General features: G+C 38.2%; 1 pseudogene; it reads left to right on the forward strand.

Moving 5' to 3' along the window:
• Positions 1 to 4,064: 4,064 nt before the first annotated feature.
• On the forward strand, positions 4,065 to 17,105 carry LOC118847048 (annotated as a pseudogene).
• Positions 17,106 to 19,789: the final 2,684 nt, after the last annotated feature.

Raw genomic sequence — 19,789 nt, forward strand, 5'->3', positions numbered from 1 at the left:
TAAAATGTCATTTCATAGTATCCTGGAATCAAAGAATCATAAGATCACAGACTTAGAGAAAAAAGGGACATCAGAAGACACCTACTCCATGTTTCTTATTTTAAAAATCGGGAAACTTGGGCCCATTCAGGTCAAGTGACCTAAGGTTGCACCAATAGAGTGGTAAGGGATATGCCTATTGGGCATTAACTATTTCAAGGTCTGAAGACCTTGGGGTGAAGAACTATAACCTGAGCTTTTGGTGAGGCTCAGTCTGGTAGGGTCTTTTGGGCTCAGGAGTTCTGACTTGCAGTATAGCTAAAGCAAAAAGTCTACACTAAGTTGGGCACCAATACATTAAGCCTCCTGGAGAACTGGGTCACTAGGCTGCCCAAGTAGGGATGAACAAAATAGTAGTAGAGGGATTCAAACCTTCTCTGCTGATCAGTATTCAAATCTTTCAGGCATGGCTGCTTTTCCAGCATGTGAGAAATAAGGATATTTAATCTCAAGACAACACCAAAACAAGCAAATGAATGAAAAGCAAACAACAAAAATCTCGATGCAGTTCTAGATTCCTCCTGCTTGTCATATCTGCATTTAGTTCCTCATCTTAATAACACTTCAACTCCTGTTCTACCTGTACTGGGATATTTTCACTAGATCTCCTGTGGAAGTGGACACAATTTTTCCATTCACCAATATTTATTGCGTACAATGCAAGCAAGATAATTGGTGTAGGTGACTGAAAAGACATAAAAATCAACTAAGAACCACTTTTGATCTTATATACCATCCAATTACTTCTTTATGTTTAAAAAGAGATTTTTGCTTAGTTGGCACCCAGAATAAACACATTTTAAGATAAATTTACATGAAAAGGGAAGCAAGACCCTGTGACATCCCTTCACTGGGGGAAAGAGAGAAGCTGGAATAGCAGGAGGCTATTAATTGTTGTTTTTGTTACTCCTTCATTCTCAAAGAGGACAAATGACATCACAAGGATGATATCTTGGAATCACATGAATTGGATTTAAGTAAGGCAGAGCTGCACAAAGTCATCAGCCCCACTCTCTTCTTCAGTCTAGTTTCAAGGCAAAGTCAAGAAGACTGGCAATGTCCCAGAATGCAGTGAGTGACCTTGTCCTTTTTAAACTAGTCATTTTCAACTTTCAGTTTGTCTGAGGCAACACCCATTCAGGGAGGCCATTAATAGGAAGAAGAGGAATGTGGGAAAATGTGAGAAGAACAGACAGGGAGAAGTTAAAGGTGGCAGGAATGGGGGAGGGGGTGAAAGTGAAGTGTGCCATGTGGTAGTTTCTTATTACTAAGTAGATTCCAAACTCGTTTTTTGAATTGTTGAAAGAGGACAATGGAAAATTTCAAAGCCTTGGGACAAAGTCTTAGTCACCCTGTCCTAGTTTTGGTTGTACTGAAAATAACATCTAGTTTTTTCCCTGTATGATGACTGCAAGTGGCATACAAAAGAAGAAACTTACAAGATGTTTTAACACAGCTTTTCTCCAAGTGTACTTTCCACACTCAATATATTTTTCAGTCACCTCTGTTCAGGCCATCTTTGCATCTTCAGATGCTAGAACTTTGATTTAATTAATAATTGGATTTTGTACAATGCTACATGGCATATACATGTGTTCACATTGATGGAATACTTAAATGAGCAAAGTTTCTTATGTTGCCCCCTGGAACGGAAAAATTAATTATAGCTTCACTAATTCAACTCAATCAATCCAATTCAATTCCACTCAAATCAATTCAACAAGTATTTATTGAGCATGTGCTAAGAACCACTTCCTACAACTAGACTGTGTATCCTAAATTCATTGCAGAGTTTTGGAATCATTTTTGTCACCTCATGGCAGAATAACTCTATGGATTTGGAATTGGAGGATACCATAGGGATCATCCAGTCTAACCTCCACATTTCACAGATGAGAAATTTGAGTCTCAGAAGGGTTAAGTGACTTGTCCTGGGTCATATAGATCGTGTCAGACCCAGGTCCCCTGAGTCCAAATCCATCATGATTTCTACTGCTCTGCATGTATTCAGATTTTCTCCTCTTAATCTATGTGCGAAATTAAAGTAAATAAAAAAAGGAAGTAGTCCATTAAAAAAGGAATGAACTAAGTAGTTACAAAATAGGACTGGTATCTATCTATATGCTAACAGGTCAATGTTTTATGAGCAGTGTTCACTCAGCTCAAAGCACCCTTTACCTGTCTTGGTCAGCTAAATTTTTATTTTCCTTGAAATTCCTTGAAATCAATAGTTGTCTGGATGCATTGAGCCTGAGCCCTCATATGCTACCTTGAACAAGGCTGTATATAAGTAACAAAACATATTTTGGCTTTCCAAATAACCAAGTATTGGTAGTATGATCTATTAGAATTTATTGTAGATGCTGTCAACAGAGACTTGGGTTCAAATTCCACCTCCAACATTTACCAATGGTGTCTGCTTGCAGATAAAACACTTCATCTGTCTGAGCAAGGGTGTGTTAGCACCAGCTCAAGCAAGCCAATTGTTAAATTTTCAGTGTGGATGTTTACACCTCAGAAATTTATCTTGCCCTACAAGAAAGGAAGGGAAAAGGGGATGGGAGGGGAGTGGGGTGACAGAAGGGAGGGCTGACTGGGGAACCGGGCAACCAGAATATATGACATCTTGGAGTGGGGGGAGGGTAGAAATGGGGAGAAAATTTGTAATTCAAACTCTTGTGAAAATCAATGCTGAAAAGTAAATATGTTAAATAAATAAATTTTAAAATAAAAAACAAAAATAAATAAATAAATATATAAATATATAAATAAATAAATGATTTCCCTTGGGGGCAAAAAGTATATCATGAGCACATTTTTGTTTAGCTAGAGAGTCAGCTATTAAATATTTACCATCACAACCCTATCTCTGAGATTCAAAATAAAATCAGACTTCCTATATTTGTAACATGTACTTTGCAAGATTGTTGAAACAAAAAAAAAAGATTTATAGAAATTTTAAAATATATAACAAATTGTAATTTTTACAACTTTGAAACTTGCTATTACTACATTATCTGTATCATGGAATGTTCAACCATATCAAATATGTCTTAAGGCAGCATCAGAAACAAACTAAAATCAAATCAAAAGGAATCATCAGGTGCCTGGAAGAGAGATGCTGAAGATGTAGTGCATTTTTCCAGACAAGCTTTATCCTTTGTGTTAAGAGCCCCACTCCCTATTTGGAAAATGTTTTGTTTCTCTGATGGTGACATAGAAAACAATGGAGTAGATTAAATGGCATCTATTTTTTCTGCTACCAACCAGCTATGGGAACCTTTGGAAAATCATCTCTTTGCATCTCTATTACCCTACTTCTACATTTATTGATCCACATGAGTCCTAAGGTTTTCTGCAGTGCATCCTAATATTCTATGATTCTATGAAGTTAGTTGGTCAGTCTTTAACAGAGACAAACTATCTAGGATGGAGTGGATTTTAGGTCATGAAAGCTATATCACCCAATTAGGACTCTCCTCAGATCTAAGTGTTACATTCTAGAGAAGCAACGTGCCTTAGTGGATAAAATTTTAAACATAGATTTAGGAGACTTGTGTTTGAATATTTCCTTGAATACTTACTACTTGGGTGATTTTGGGTAAAGCAATTACCCTTCTTAAAGTTATGGCTTTCATATCTGTGAAATGGGAAAAAATTATATTGCCCACATATGTCATAAAGTTGGTGTGAGGAAAGCAGATGGTACAACATAAACTGCTCTGGAAATATGAGATATTATTCTAGATTTTTACTTAAATATTCCTATGTTAGAACTGAAATTATGATGGGGAAGGTAGGTAGTGGTGATGGATGGAACATTCCAGGAGAACTCTCCCAGCATTTCCCTAGGAAAAAAAAATTTACATAACATATCAGATAGAATTCTGGAGCAACATAGCCAGCAAAAAGTCAGGGTGAGATGTTTTTTCAGCCCAAAATTGTTTTGGAAGTCAGAAAGACAGTTCTGTGATACTGGAGGGGTAGCTGTAGATCCAATGCACAGCAGAGTGGCTAAGTCAGCGATGGGTCTTGCAGGCAACGATGGCACAGCATCACCAGCAGTAGGACAGGGACCTCTCACCACCCAGAGAAGGTAAGGGGTTTGATCAGAAAGAAATTATGGGAGACATTTGTGCAGCCATTGTGTGTAGGACCAGGCACCAGACCAGGCATAGGACCTGGCACAGGACTGGGTACCCTCTGTCAACTGCATTGCCACTTGCCCAATTCCATGTTACAGTTCCAGGGCATAGAGGACTGCTAGGAATTGAACTCTCGAGGGAATAGGGCCCTTCTTATACAAAGCAAAATTCAGACCTGAAGAGCAGTCAACACATATCTCTCTGGATCACACCAACTTGGGAGCACTAAAAAACTACAGACTCCCCAGAACTATAGTTGTGAATACAGATGGGTAAAAAATCCTAAAGCTTGGGCCAGTGACACCCTGACCTCTCCAAGATGTGAGCAGAGCCCAACTTTAATGTAATGTTCAAAGTTAAGAAATGGGAGGGTGGGTGGAAACTGAGCAAGGAAAAAGGAAAAAGAAAATATCTACAAACAGTGCCTCAAAAAATGCACGTTGTACACAAGGCCAAATAGAATTCCTAGAATAGCTAAAGAAAGCAATAACAAAGAACAATAAAAGATTTTTAAAATCAAATAAGCGTAATAGAGAAAAATTGGGAAAAAAATGAGAGCAATGAAGAAAATAATGGAATGAGAATTAACAGTTTGGTAAAAAGAGGCACAAAAATATTGAATAACTCCTTAAAAACAGAATTGCCCAAATGGTAAAGAGATACAAAACCTCAATAGAAATAAAAGCAGAATTGGGCAAATGATAAAAACATAGATTACATATGTAAAAATCACCTTTACTCAGTTCTCTGACCTTATTCTCTTAATTCCTTTAAGTACTCAATGACTTAATTTTCCACCCCTTTATAAGATTGAGGTCATTAAATCCTGAATATTACATATAGCATATGAAGAATGAATGCATACCTTATCTCTCAACCCTTTCCATTAAGCAATGTGATAGCAAGGTTTTATCAGGCATGGAGTAGGGGCTAGCCAATGGGTGTAGGAGGGGACTAATTGCAATAGTATGGGTTGGTACCATCTTATATACAACCTTAAAAGCTAAACAGAGGAGTTTATATTTTATCCTGGAGACAGTAGATAAACCCTGGTATTGGCTGAATGCTCATAGTCAAATCTTCTCTTAAGACAATCAATCTGATGGCTGAGCGGAGGATGTACTGTAGTGGGGAGAGACTAGAGGCAGTGAAGCCAATGATGAAGATGTAACAATAATCAAGGTGTGAGATGAGGGTGTGAACTAAAGTGGTAGCTGTCTGAATGGAGAGATGATGTAAAATTTGAGAGTATACTCATTGTGGAGGTGGGAGATAAGCTTTAAAACCAATACATGTCAGTTATATTTGAAGCTTTTAATGTTTTCAACATTACTGTTGAAAATTATATGTAGTTTCATAGTCATATCATACTGCATGCAAGTATGATGCATGAGCTAACTGCATCAGTACCCTGGAAAAGAAGCAAAGATGTCTTCTTCAAGATAATTAAAGTTTATTTCACTTATAAACATTTTGATCCTGAATTACTAACTTCTGGCTCAAACTGGAGACCAGACCTGTGATTTCATCAGTGATGGGAACCGCACAAGTGAGAACAAGCCCTCTTATCAGGTGAGGTTATCACCTTCTCCAAATTACAGTTACTGAGAATTGCCTCAAGCACAAAGACATTAAGTGACTTTACTAGTGTGATAGACAATCATACTGGCTTCAATGTGGCTATCACTTTCACCATGCTTCTCAACTGAATCTTAGTCAATAAAACAAAAAGGTATCTTTCTCATTTATAAAATGTGGCTTTGACATTAGAGTTTTTAAAAAATCATAAAGAATACTTCCAAAGAAATTGTCACTTTAAAGTGACCAATATGGAGAATATGGTGTCGATCCTATTGTTGGGACACATTTTCATAAAAACCTGAAGCCTTTACTGATCTCCATCATCCCTAGTCAGATACTAATGCTTTTTACCTGACCTGAGCTGACACTGGATTTATTTTGTATGTATTCTTGTGTGTATTTATTTCCTCTAATAGAATGTTTCTTCCTTGAGGTCAGGCATTATTTCATTGTTTTGTCATTGTAGATCTACCACCTAATGTATTAGTGCCTGTTGAATGATGAATTGTACATGTCCCTGCTGAGATGAATGAATATGCTTCTGCTCCCACATGAAAGATCTTACAATCACACCTAGCTGTGTTCCAATATTTCCTTTCACTCAAGTATATTCAAAGCATCTGTGATTCTGTCAGCTTAGGAAATTCTTGGTGTGTGAAGTTTCTCCACCAAGACTGACAACAGCCTGACTATGACTTAGTAAATGAGTCCTCGGAAATTGTCCAAGACATACAAACATTAAATTACTTGCCCAAAATCATATAAAAAATAGCAGAAACCAGATTTGAATCTAGGTTTTCCTGAAGCCAAGTCCACCATTCTATTCAACATATAATGCTACCTTTTCTTTTATACATGAAAGGCAAAATGCTCCCCTCTAAAGCCACCTCAAAGAGCTATGAAATTACAAAACAAAAAGATTGATAGCAAACAGTGAAGTCACTATAATTTTGTTTTACAGCTAAATTAATATTTGAATTAAGAAAACAATTCTAAAAAAATCTCTTAAACAAACAAAAAGAAAACCAGTACGGCAATAGACAGCAATTGTAAAATATGGCCTGTAAAATTATAAATTAGGGTTCTATAAGTTCATGAAATCAAGTGTTTCATTAAATCTAGCATGGATATGTGTCAGTCCATTCTGCCTGAAATACAAATTTTTATTGCTTATGTATTAACCCTTTTATATGCTCATTCAATGGTCCCACCTAAATCTCTAGACTTCAAGACAGCAGGGAACATATCCATTGCCAGATAACATAGAGTGTCAAATCTAAAATCTAATTTTCATTTGACAGCATTTCATTCTTTCCAGCTGGTTTTCGTGCACATAATCCTGGTAGTAAAACAGATGCTTCTTGTTTGAGAATGAAGTAAACTATGTTCAAATATGGTTATTCATTGATGAAGGACTTATGATGAAAAATGCTATCCACCTCCAGAGAAAGAACTGGTGGAGTTTGAATGTAGATTAAAGCATATTCTTTTTACTTTATTTTCCTTGGGTTTTGTTTTGTTTTTTGTTTTGTTTTGGTTTTTCTGTCTGTGTTCCTTTGCAATATGGATAATATGGAAATATATCTTACATGTCTGTATATGTACAATCTATATCAAAGTGTTTTCTTTCTCAAGGAAGAAAGAGGAAAGGAAAGGTGAAAGGAATTTAGAACTCAAAAATTATAAAGTAAATTAAATTGTTTAACATGTCATTGAGAAAAAAATTTAAATATTATCTTAAAAAACCCAAATATAGTCATTTATCAAGTACCTACTATGTGGTAGGTTAAATGGGGATCATTCTGGGGATACAAAGAAATACAAAACAACTCATCACTTTTCTCAAGGAACTCATGGTCTAAAGAAGAGGAAATCAGCATGAAAGAAGCAGCCATGTATAAATAAGATATATGGCTGATATAGAGAGGATAGTCTCAGAAGAAAAACATTAAGATTAAGGAGGATTGAGAACGGATTCTTTTAGAAGATGGTTTTAGCTGAGATTTGAAGAAAGCCAAAAAACCTCAGAGGTACAGATGAGGAAGATCATTCCATAATGGTCACTGGACAACAAAAAGGTTTGCAGGAAGGACATCATGTGCCCTGAGTGAGGAACAAGGAAGCCAATGCCAATGCATTGAAGTAGAGGAGAAAGGTTCAATAAGATTAGGCTGGCATTTCGACATACTGCATTTATTCTTTTTTTTTTTGGAGGGAGGATGTCAAGGCAATTGGGGTTAAGTGACTTGCCCAAGGTCACACAGCTAGTAAGTGTGTCAAGTGTCTGAGGCCAGATTTGAACTCAGGTCCTCCTGACTCCAGGGCTGGTGTGTCAAGTGTCTGAGGCCAGATTTGAACTCAGGTCCTCCTGACTCCAGGGCTGGTGTGTCAAGTGTCTGAGGCCAGATTTGAACTCAGGTCCTCCTGACTCCAGGGCTGGTGCTCTACTCACTACGCCACCTAGCTGCCCCCCCCCCCACTGCATTTATTCTGAAGGAAAAAAAAGCCAATATTCAGAAATTCCACCTCTGTTTTCCAGTATCCTCACTTTAAATGGAAGCTCTGGAAAATACCTATATCCCAAACTTTTCCAGTGAAGGAAAAAAATCAAATTCATAAGTGCATTTCACCCTTTTGGAAGCTGTATCAAATTTTAAAGCTGTTTTTCAATCTTTCATATTTGTATTTGATACTTATTTGCCCTGTTACCAACTAGTTATTTTTTCATACTTTAGTACAGATTCGACGAAAGATTTGTTGACATTTCCTAATTATAAACTGCATTCTAAATTGTTATTTGCATTTTGATACTTTTCTAGTATTCCAAAGGGATTATAATGTCTACTAAAATAAAATTTTATTATTTTTTTTCTATATAATAGAAAGATATTTGTAAAACCATGAATGAAGGGAATAGGACTCCACTATATGACTTTTCCTGATTCATTGTATATCGTTGATATAGAAAAAAATTGAAGCATTCAGAGTTTGGATGTGCCATCTTGTAGGGCTCATGTTTCCAAGCAAAATTATTGCCATTCATGTGCTAAATTATCTTGCAGAAGATTAAGAAGCAGGAAATTTACTGAAGCACAAGTTCAACCCGATTAACTCAATATAGATTTAGAAACTTGGTAACTAATGCAAAATGAAGATTAGGAAAGATCAAAATTATTTAAAACAATTGGCAGATATTGATTGTATCCATTTACACTACCATCTTTTCCTCAGAATAAAAGCACCACCAAGAATTTTGGGGAAGTGTTAATTATGTTAATTTTGATCTAGACAATTTTTCTACTTCCTAGTATTTTATTTTTTTCCAATCACATGTAAAGATAATTTTCAATATTCACTTTTATAAGGTTTTGAGTTGCAAATTTTTTCTGCTTCCCTTCCCTCCCCCCCTTCCCAAAACAGCATGCAACCTGATATAGGCTATACACATGCAATCATATTAAATGTTTCCACATTAGCCATGTTATGAAAGAAGAATCAGGACAAAAGGGAAAAACCATGAGAAAAAATGAAGAGAAAACGCTTTAATCGATTCGAAGTATGCTTTGATCTGCATTCAGACTCCATAGTTCTTTCTCAGGATGTGGATAGCATTTTCCACCATGAGACTTCTGGAATAGTCTTTGGTCATTGTGTTGCTGAGAAGAGCCAAGTTGATCAAAGTTGGTCATCACATAACTTTGGTGTTACTGTGTACAATTTTCTCCTGGTTCTGCTCACCTCACTCATCATCAATTCATGCAAGTCTTTCCAGATGTGTGTGTGTCTGTGTGTTTGACAATGTCAAAGAACACAACCTATATAGCAGGAAAGCTTTTAATTCTTAATTGAATTCACTTTTTTAAAATGAGTTAAACTTCACGAATGCTACACTGACTCAAAAAGAAATGATCTTGCTATCGTGTCCCCATACATGTGAGCTTCTTAAAAAACAGTATAGAGATAAAGCAACAGCTTATAGCAGATGGTAAAATAGTGTCTTGTTGAATTAATCAACAGATACTCTGTCCAAAAATGCTGGATCTTGATGCTAGGTGTGAAAAAATAAATATTTTATTTATTAAATTTTATTTTTTTATATTTATTTATATAAATTTTATTTATTAAAAGGATGAAATTGTTGGTAGAAGAAGAGAGATGGCAACCACATGGAATAACTATAGGCACCAAAGCTCACAGTTTCAGACATATTACATTTTGTGTTTGTTTGTATTCAAATGTTTATGATTAGGGTTAAATTTATTTTAAAAAATTTAATTTCTTTTTTTCATGGGATCATCTTAATGCATTTCACCATTAACTTTTTTCTGTACATTCTAGAAATTGAGATTAAAAAAATATGACTATATCTATCTATCTGTGATATGCATGTATATTTATGTGCAAGTGATACACATCTTAGAATTAAACATGAAGATATTCTTCCTAAGGCACTCTTATATTTCCCCTATGTATGTACATGCATGACCGTAAAGTATCCTCTTTTTTTGTTGTTTTTGTGGGGGTCAAATGATAAAACATCATTTTAAGGAAAGGGGTAGTTAAAGGATAGCTGCTTATAATTATAAAAGATCTGGGTGTCACAGATTGCAAAAATAGTACATTGTTGGTTGTACATTAGAACATTAGAATTTGCATTAGTAGACTGAAATAATGACACTGGCCCTGGAGTCAGGAGGATCTGAATTCAAAGCCGGCCTCAAACATTTACTAGCTGTGTGACCCTGGGCAAGTCACCTAACTCCTATTGCCTCCTCCCCCCAAAAAAAGTTATTAAAAGAAGAATGATATTCCTGTATTAAGAATCATCGCCTTAAATTTAAGTATGTTTCTCCATGAGATATATCCTTTGGTTGGCTACTTTCACCTAACTTTTTTTTTTCTTTTCTCTTCTTTCCTCTATTTTTTTTTTCTTTTCTCATAGATTTGTTCAAATTGGGCATGTGGGAAGCCAAGAAATGATAAAGTCATTTTAAAAGATTGCAAATAAAGTGAAACATGTACCACCAGTAATATTCTTGGTGCTATTGGCATGCAAAGACTGAAATATCTGTTAAGGGTTTTAAATGGTGAGGTGGAGATTGCCTGCTGACTCAGCCCAACACCTGAAACTTTAGTTTGTGTCATGTTGGGATTTTAGTATTATAGCTCTAATCTTTGTAGAGGCACGTCTGTGTTTTTCAGGAAGTGACCTCCCAGTGGCCACAGAGTTGAGAAGTAATGGTTTTCTGATGTGTGACCTCCAACTCTATTTTTCTACTCTCCTACTCCCTATTCAAAATTAAGTTCAAAGTGATTTTCTACCTAGTCCAGCCCAGCTGAGCTCTTGTATGTAATTGGGAGATCCATAAAGCACCATTAAGTATTAGACAGTCTTTCTCCTTTAACTGTCTCACATCTATATAAGCAATTCAACAGGATTCATCTTGATAGCAAAAGATAGAAAGTAGAACAAAGACTGTAACCTGAGACAAAGGAACTTACTTGAACTTTTTCTCACATTTGAATCTTAGTAAATGTGCAAAAGGCTCCAAGTTGGTGCCACCTTCTGCAAAGCTCTTCTGTAGTATTGTCCAGGAAATGACAGATATCTGCAAACAAATACTTTCCATACTATAAACATTGCTGTAATCAATTTCCAATCTCAAGTTCCTGGTACTTGAGTATTTAAATAATAGACCAGATTTGTAGCCTCTTTGTTCCTCCCAATCCTTCTGCTTTCCTCATCCTCCTTTTTGCTTTAATCCTATCCTTTCATCCATTGTCCCTCCCTCCCCTTTGGTCCAAATTTCACATCTTGACTTCCCTAAAATAATTGACCCTCTTATCTTTATTCCTCCTTATCTTACTTTACCTTCCTTCCTTCCTAAGCCATTGCCCTCTTTGCAAATAAGAATGAGCATAGAACATCAATGAAAAAGGAAAACGCTACATCATAGAATCGTGTATTCCTTAAGTGGAAGGGTCCTTAGATGTCAACAGGAACAGCATCCTCATTTTACACAGATGTGGAATACCTTGCTCAATTTCACAGATGTAGTAGACAAAGCCAGTCACAAACCATATTCCCTTGACTCCAAATTTGACACCCATTTCTCTACACCACATTGCTAAAACACCACTAGAAATGTACCATTTCTACCATCAATGTCTGTCGTTTCTTTGTGTAAGCTCCTTAATGATAAAGCCTATATGCTCTATAGTCAGTTTCTCGGGCCACCTGCTGCCAATGCTTTCAACCCATGATAACTCCTAATCATTAACATTGCAAGGTTAGGAAGATATACAATTTTACCTTTGAAAGGTAATATTTTTAAAATTGTGTGCTTACATAAGGGATTTCAAGCAAATTAAATTCCAGAGTTCCAGTTATGGACCACTACATATGCTTTCTTAAAGCTCTATTGTCTCCCAACTAATGAACAACATACTTTCCAGGTGCATCAAAAAAAAATATAGCAGGAAAGCATGAAGTCTGTATCAGGTTCTACTTTTTTCAAAAACTAAAAAATGACACCAACTAAACATTAATAAAACTAAGTGTGAAACATATTCAGAAATAAAAGTTCTTTGCATAAATAAATTCCAATCCACACCATGAAATGGCACTAATGAAAATATAATTTAATTCATTAATGACCCTGTGAGATCAGCAATGTGGCTATTCCCTTTATTGGTACATATAGCAACCCACCAGTGATGTCTCAACTTGGCAACTATTGTTAATGACTTCCTGTGTACACTATGCAAAGGATCTAGGTTACATGGAGAAGATCCTTTGCAGTTGTCTTCTTTTTTATTTGTTTGATTTTTATTCTATAGGCCTCAGGATAGCATTCAAGATATTATCCTTATTCACTCTATGATCATTCTTTATAACTGAATTTTCTCAGGTCCTGGACTTGGAGTTAGGAGGATGTGAGTTAGAGTTTGGCCTTGGATACTTATTAGCAGTATGATGCTGGGTAAGTCACTTAACCTCTGCCTGACTCATCTCTTAAAAGGAGGGACTCATCTATAAAAGGAGGGACAAAGAGCAGAGAATGTAACTCATAGAAGTGTTGTAAGGATCAGGTAAGATAATATACGTAAAATACCTTATAATCCTCAAAGTACAATATAAATGCTAGCCATTATTTATTCCATATAGGTCATTACTGGAAATATATTATGTTCTACCTACAGTCTTCAAGCATCTAGCATTGCTCTTTTGGCCACTTCCATATTCGAGCCTTTGGATATCATGGTGTTCAAAGTTTCTCACCATACAGTATCTCTAGGAGAATATTTTTGTAAAGAGATTATTTTTTGTGTCAAGTTGCAGCCTGAGACCATTAAAAGCTGTGTCCCATTTCCCAAAAGCTATCTAGACTGTTCTCTTCCTCCTACTCAAACTTAGGACTGACTCATTGTCCATCTGCAGTCCAGATACTAGCTGAAAGGGGCTGACTTACAAACAACATATTATATTTGGGGTGAAAATGCATTTTTCACTCATTCCCGCTTATTTTGTTTCTTTTGTTTTGTCTATGTGAATTATTAAATAATTTCTCAATCTCACTGGAATGCCTTCATAACATTTTGGGGCTTGAGCAATTAGCACAATGCCATACATGAATGAGAGCCTCTGGGACCTGCCCTGAATGGCCAGATCTTTGGCTCAGTTTGCAATATGTTCAGTCACATGTTTTCCACCGAAGAGAGGAGTGCTTCTCCCTAGAACACGTTGTTTTCAGTGGACGATCTGGCCTGATGATACCTGGGATCAGTCAAATATCAGTAGTATGAAAAAAAAAAACAGCCATTACTACTGTTCCCTACCCACCTACCCTCTTCTTAGTAAGCTTGGCCCTAAACCTCCCTAGTCATAGGATCATAAGTACCAAGATAGGATAAATGTAAGGTAGGTAACTAAAGCCTGCAGGCAAGACTAGGAACTAAACCTGCCATTTCTTTTCGAGTTAGAAGAGACTTTAGAGGTCATCAAGTCCAGCCTGCTCATTTTACAGATAAGGAAACTGAGATTCTGTATTTAATGCACTTGCTCAAGGTCACATAGTGTCTGAAGTAGGATCTGAACCCAGGTCTTCCAGACTCTGTGTTCAGCACCTTTAAGTCTTCATCCTTCTCTGTCTTCCCTTTCCTCTATTGCTCTCCTTATTTATTAACAAACTTTCCCCCTCACTTTCTTTCTGTCTTCTGGTGATCACTGAGGCCTATCTTTCTCTGGGAGAGACTACACCTCTACACACCCTCTCCAGTACATGTTATTTCTTATTTCCTTCTCATGCAATACCCTAACACATTGAGCCAGAATGAAGAGTTGGCATATTCCTTGCTATCCAATGATACTTTCAAATCCTCCCTGTGGCACTAGCATTTAATAACCAAATCTCCTTTATGTTTCAATCCCTCCAAGTCCAGATAAAGGTCATGATCATCCAGAGACCTCCAGGGTTCTAGCCTTCCTCCCCAGGTCTTTGGCTCATGGTTTTCTCCTACGCATTCACTTGGCTTCTTAGTTTCTTAGCCTCTTCAACTCACATAGTATCTGTCTCCTCTTTCCCTCAACTAGCCACAGGAATAGTCAGACCTAACATCTACCCACCACTACCATAACTTCTACCACCACCATCAATATTCATATTAATTCACTTCAAATTTCAGCATACCTGGTTTACTTCTAATTAGAGATAGAGCAGATTTTGTATGAATCTCCTTTTCCTAACCAGGAGACAGTTACTATTTATTTCATCACAACTTTGAATCTTTAATCATTATTTTTGTAAAGACTATGTAAAGTCTAATGACCACTTTGCATACATGTGCACACACAGACATACATACAATGCCCAAGCATCTGAACTATTGACTCTCCCTCACTACATTAATTCATTGTTATGTTCTTGGCAATAACTACAAAAAATAACATCTGTGTTTCTGAATGATCCGTAACCAATTGCTGCTATCACTGCAGTTAAAATCTCTTTGGTTCTTTATCTACAATTCTTGCTAGAATGGCAAAGAAAGAACTCATCGTCATCTTTACAATTTAAGAATATTACTAAGTCCTAAACTTTGGCTTTATTTCAAGATATTCCAATCCCTTTAGCTTCTTTTTTCTTCCCTTTCATTTTAATTTTGTTTTTTATCTTTTTAAAATACAATGATTAAGTTTATTTGTGGTGCACTGGATAGAGTGCTGGAATTAGGATTTACTGCCTATAGGATTCATTTATTTTATAGGATTAAGAAGACTCATTTTCATGAGTTTGAATCTGGCCTTAGACACTTACTAGCTGTGTGATTTTGGATAAGCTACTTCACCTTCTCTGCCTCAGTTTCCTCATCTGTAAAATAAGCTAGAGAAGGAAATGGGTCTTTGCAAAAGAAAATACCCCAAATGGGGTCACAAAGGATCAGACATGATTGAAACAATTGAACAAAAATAGTGTGGAACCTCTGACTGGGCACAATAGTTTATTTTTTCGACCCTCCATATTGAGATTCACTGATTAATTGTTCAATTGATCTGCATAATATGCTCTTATATACACTTTTTCTATTCTTGTCTTTGAAAAAAAAAGCTTATCAAGCACAAGTTACTAATATATCTTAGTGAATTCCATATATTTAGAGCATCAAATGACAATTATCCAAAATCATGCTGGATTTGAGGGAACAATCATCCTTTCAAAATACCCTTTTCAAGCAGGCTGATGGCTGGGTTCCAGTCTGAGTATCTACCACCAAAGCAGAAGCTACTACAGGTTATAGATTTATAGAATTGAAGACATTCAGATTTGGGACATTACGTTATATTACTGTAATTTATGTATCTTTATTTAATGGATTGCAGACAAGACCAAGGGAAGGAATACTCTTATGGAAGAAGTGATGGATCCATTATATTAAAGTACAATTTAGATCCCTTAAAATACATGTATCCTATAGGCAAAAAATCTCAATATCAATTTCTGAAAGTCCATTGATGCATTCTCTCAATCAGCAAAGCCCTAATTCCATAGGATACTAAAGCTGAATAAACATGATCTCCGCATTAAAAGAACTTACTCTTCAAGGGAAGATCAGATACAAATATATACTTACGTATAAGAGATTATAAACATCATGCAAAGGGGACACTCTAAATTTTTTGAGAATACAAAAACAGGGTAATAATAACAGAAGGGTTGTGTCCCTGGCTGGGCCGCAGGCGCGGTCCCTGCCCTGACCCCGGCCCGGGTCGCCACATCCCAGGCTCCCACTCCCTCACGTATTTCCACACCGCCGTGACCGGGCCGAGCTCCGGGAGCATAGGTTCCTCTCAGTGGGCTAAGGGGACGATCAGCAGTTTGTGCGCTTCGACACTGACAGCGCAAGGCCGACGGAGGAGCCGCAAGCGGCGTGGATCGAGCAGGTGCAGCAGGAGGACCCGGGCTACTGGGAGCGGAACGCGTGGATCGCCAGGGCGACAGCGCAGATTTACCGAGTGGGCCTGGAGAACCTGCGCGGCTATTTCAACCAGAGCGCAGGCGGGGTCCACACGCTCCAGATCGTGTACGGCTACTAGGTGACCCCCGAGCTCTCCTTCAAGGGCGGGTTTGAACAACAAGCCTACGACGGACTGGACTGCATCGCCCTGGACACGGACACCTACACGTGGAAGGCCGCGGTGCCCCAGGCCGTGAACTCCAAGGGCAAGTGGGAGGCAGACAGGTGCTATGCGGAGAGTAAGAAAGTCTATCGAGAGGAGGCTTGCGTGATGTGGCTGAAGAAGTACCCGGAGATGGGGAAGGAGACTCTGGGGAGGACAGACCTGCCCTCTGCCCGAGTGACCCGCCACACTGACCCTCATGGGGAGGTGACCCTGCGGTGTCGGGCCCAGGGCTTTTACCCTGCGGAGATGTCTTTGACTTGGCTGAGGGTTGGGGAGGAACAGCTCCAGGACATGGAGTTCATTGAGACCAGATCTGGGGAGACAGGACCTTCCAGAAGTGGGCAGCTGTGCAGATAACCCCGGGCCAGGAAGGCAAATACACCTTTCGAGTTCAGCACGAGGGGCTGTCAGAGCCCCTCACCCTGAAGTGGGAGCCACAGCCCCCATCCCTCATGTACATTGTGGAGGGCATTGCTGCTGTCCTCTGCCATCATCATCGCAGTCATTGCTGGAGTTGTGATCTGGAGTAAGAAGAATTCAGGTGAAAAAGGAGAGGACTATGTTCAGGCTGCAGGCAGTGGCAGTGCACAGGTGTCAGATGACTGTCTCATAGCTAGAGCTTGAGAGAATTGCCTGGTATGGCCCTGAGAGAGAAAACCAGTCTGCAGTTCCTGTGTTGTTCCTGTTGACCCCTGGCTTCTCTCCCCACCCCTGGGATCATCCCTAGACTCTACTGGCCCAAGCCCTGGGCAGCATCATCTGGGCCTTCACCCTGTTCTCTAAGGCCTCCCTCCCTGGCCCTCTTTCAGCCTGTCTCACTCTGCAGGAAGACAACCAGCAGTAAGGAGATGTGACTTAGGAAAGCACAAGTTAGCATTATCTATGTTTTATTGTATTTTTATTTGTTTTGTTAAATTTTTACCAATCAGATTTTAACCGGGTTCTCAGTACTAGAGTGGGTTGGCCTCATGGGTGCTCCATAGGCCTCATGTTTGACCCTTCTAGCCTAGGTAATATGGGTCATAATTGATACAGAAGACATAAAGGCTAAAAGTATACCAGCAAAAATTTGCTTGGAAAAGTTAATAGTCAATTGTTAATTCAAAAGAATATTTGGGAGTGACATACCTCTTCCTGGTTTCGATTAGCTCTTTTATGTTGTTCAGTACATAAACCCACAACTAAATTTTTTTTTCCAGTCATAAATAGAGGAAATGAGCGGGAGATCCTCCCACATTTTTGGTGGTTGTTGTGATGTTCTACCCATATAGGCAGTGGACATCTTAATAATTCACCCAGTGCTATAGAAAATCCATGCAGAGGGTTTTGGAGTACATAGCATTGTCAAGGATACCTTAGAGACAAGAGAAATTATCCTTCTGTGCACTTCCATCATGAATCTTTATGTGCTTCATTATAGCTAACCCAAAAAGGGAAATCTGTTATTTCTAGATTTTATTAAAGGAAAATATCACCTTATGGTAGACTCATAGATTCTAGAGCTAGAAGAGATAAAATTGTGTAATTCCATTTCCTGGCTTCAGGAAGCTATTCTTAATCCCATTTTACAGAGGAGCTCCCCAATTCTCAGAGACATCATTCATTTAATTTAGGTAATTTTACTTTAAGTGTTGAAGTCAATACCAGGAAAGGAAATACCAAGCAAACAGCATCAGTACTAGCAATTGAGAATTAGACCTAAAGTAGTAACGATAATAATTGGCATGTATACAGTGTCTTCACGTTTTCAAAGTTTCTATGTACATTCTTTCCTTTCATCTTCACAACCCTATAAGCTAGGTATGAATATAATCCTCATTTCCTAGATAAATAAATTGAGTCCCAGACAGGTTCAATGATTTGACCAGGGTCACATTGCTAGTAGCTATCTGAGATGTAATTTGAATTCCAGTAATTCTGATGCCAAGTCCCAGGACCTACCTGCTATTAGGCAGCTAGGTGGCCCGAGAACCGAAGATCATCAAAGGGATCAAACTTAGGGGTAAAATTTGGTTATTTTAGCTTGTAATCTGCACATCCTTTCCTTGAACCTCTAACAAAGCTTGAGACTTCATTCATATCCTGGATAGTTACAAAATGGAGGAAATCATCCATCTTATAAAATCAGTCAGATTCCCTGAGACTTCAAAAACTAAAATGTTCACATCTCTATATCGCTTTCAGGATTACAAAGAAATTTAGTTAAACCAGTCCTACGAGCTGATACAAGCACTCATTACCATTTTTCTGAGAAGGGAGCTAACTTGTCCAAGGTCACACAGCCAGTAAACACCAAAAACAGAATTTGAATACTGATCCAGTGCCCATTTCAGTATAGCATACTTCCATTCCCCAGAGAGACAGCTTTAGTATTCTGAAGTAAAGACTTTTCAATACTAGTAAATTTAGATTAGGATGTGACATCTTGTTTATGGCATGGAAATTTGTTAAATTAAACCTACTAAGTAAATTGCACTTCCAGAAATTAACTCACTTCCTTGTAGTAAAATGTTTTCAAAGCGCTTTGCATATGTTATCACATTTGGTCTTCACAACAATCCCGGGAGATAGGTGCTGGTGTTGTTGTTGGTCATGTCTGTGTTGGTAAGCAAAATGGGCTCCTTAGCACTTAGTTCAACCAAGTGCCCTTGAATAGCTTGGCTTTTGCTCCCTTTGAGTAACTTAGTGTATTTCATTGAGCCTTACTAGGTGCCAAGCCCCTATTAGGTGTAAAACTTTAGTGGGTGTAGATTGGCAACTAAGGTGGGGCCCAAGGTGGGGCTAACTCCAGGGAGGGCCTAGTTTACACATCTGGGAGAGCAGAGGTTCTGAGACCACGTGGGTTTAAGTAACCTCTTTGTGATGATTCTAGGTCACGGTGGGTGAGTCACATGTGTGACTGACCCCTGACACTGAAAAAGATATAAAACCAGGGGTTGGCCTCCTCTTTCTTGGAGCTATTACCCACAGCAGCGGTGGCGCGAGTGACTCTGGGCCAGCCCTTGTTCTGAGCTCCTGCGCTGAACCTAGATGTTGGTAACTATGAATCTGTATTGGGTCTATCTGTTGATATTTGTAATTTGTTTGTAATTTGCTCTGAAGTTCGGGGTGCTGGCTTTTTCCCCTGAACTAAGTGAATGATATTTGTATGCTGAATTAAAGTAAGCTTGTCAACCCCTTTAACCTTGCTTTCCTTATTAAAGCAGATCAAAAGAACCTGTGCTTTCGCAGCGTATTGGCAGCTTCCTGGGTGCTGGTTGTGGGTGGATCTTATACCCCCACAGAAGCTGCTAGCTGGATTGTGGAAACAATGTCCAACTCTTCTTGACCCCATCTGGGGTTTTCT

The sequence above is a fragment of the Trichosurus vulpecula genome, chromosome 4 (assembly GCF_011100635.1).
Source record: "Trichosurus vulpecula isolate mTriVul1 chromosome 4, mTriVul1.pri, whole genome shotgun sequence".
Lineage (NCBI taxonomy): Eukaryota > Metazoa > Chordata > Mammalia > Diprotodontia > Phalangeridae > Trichosurus > Trichosurus vulpecula.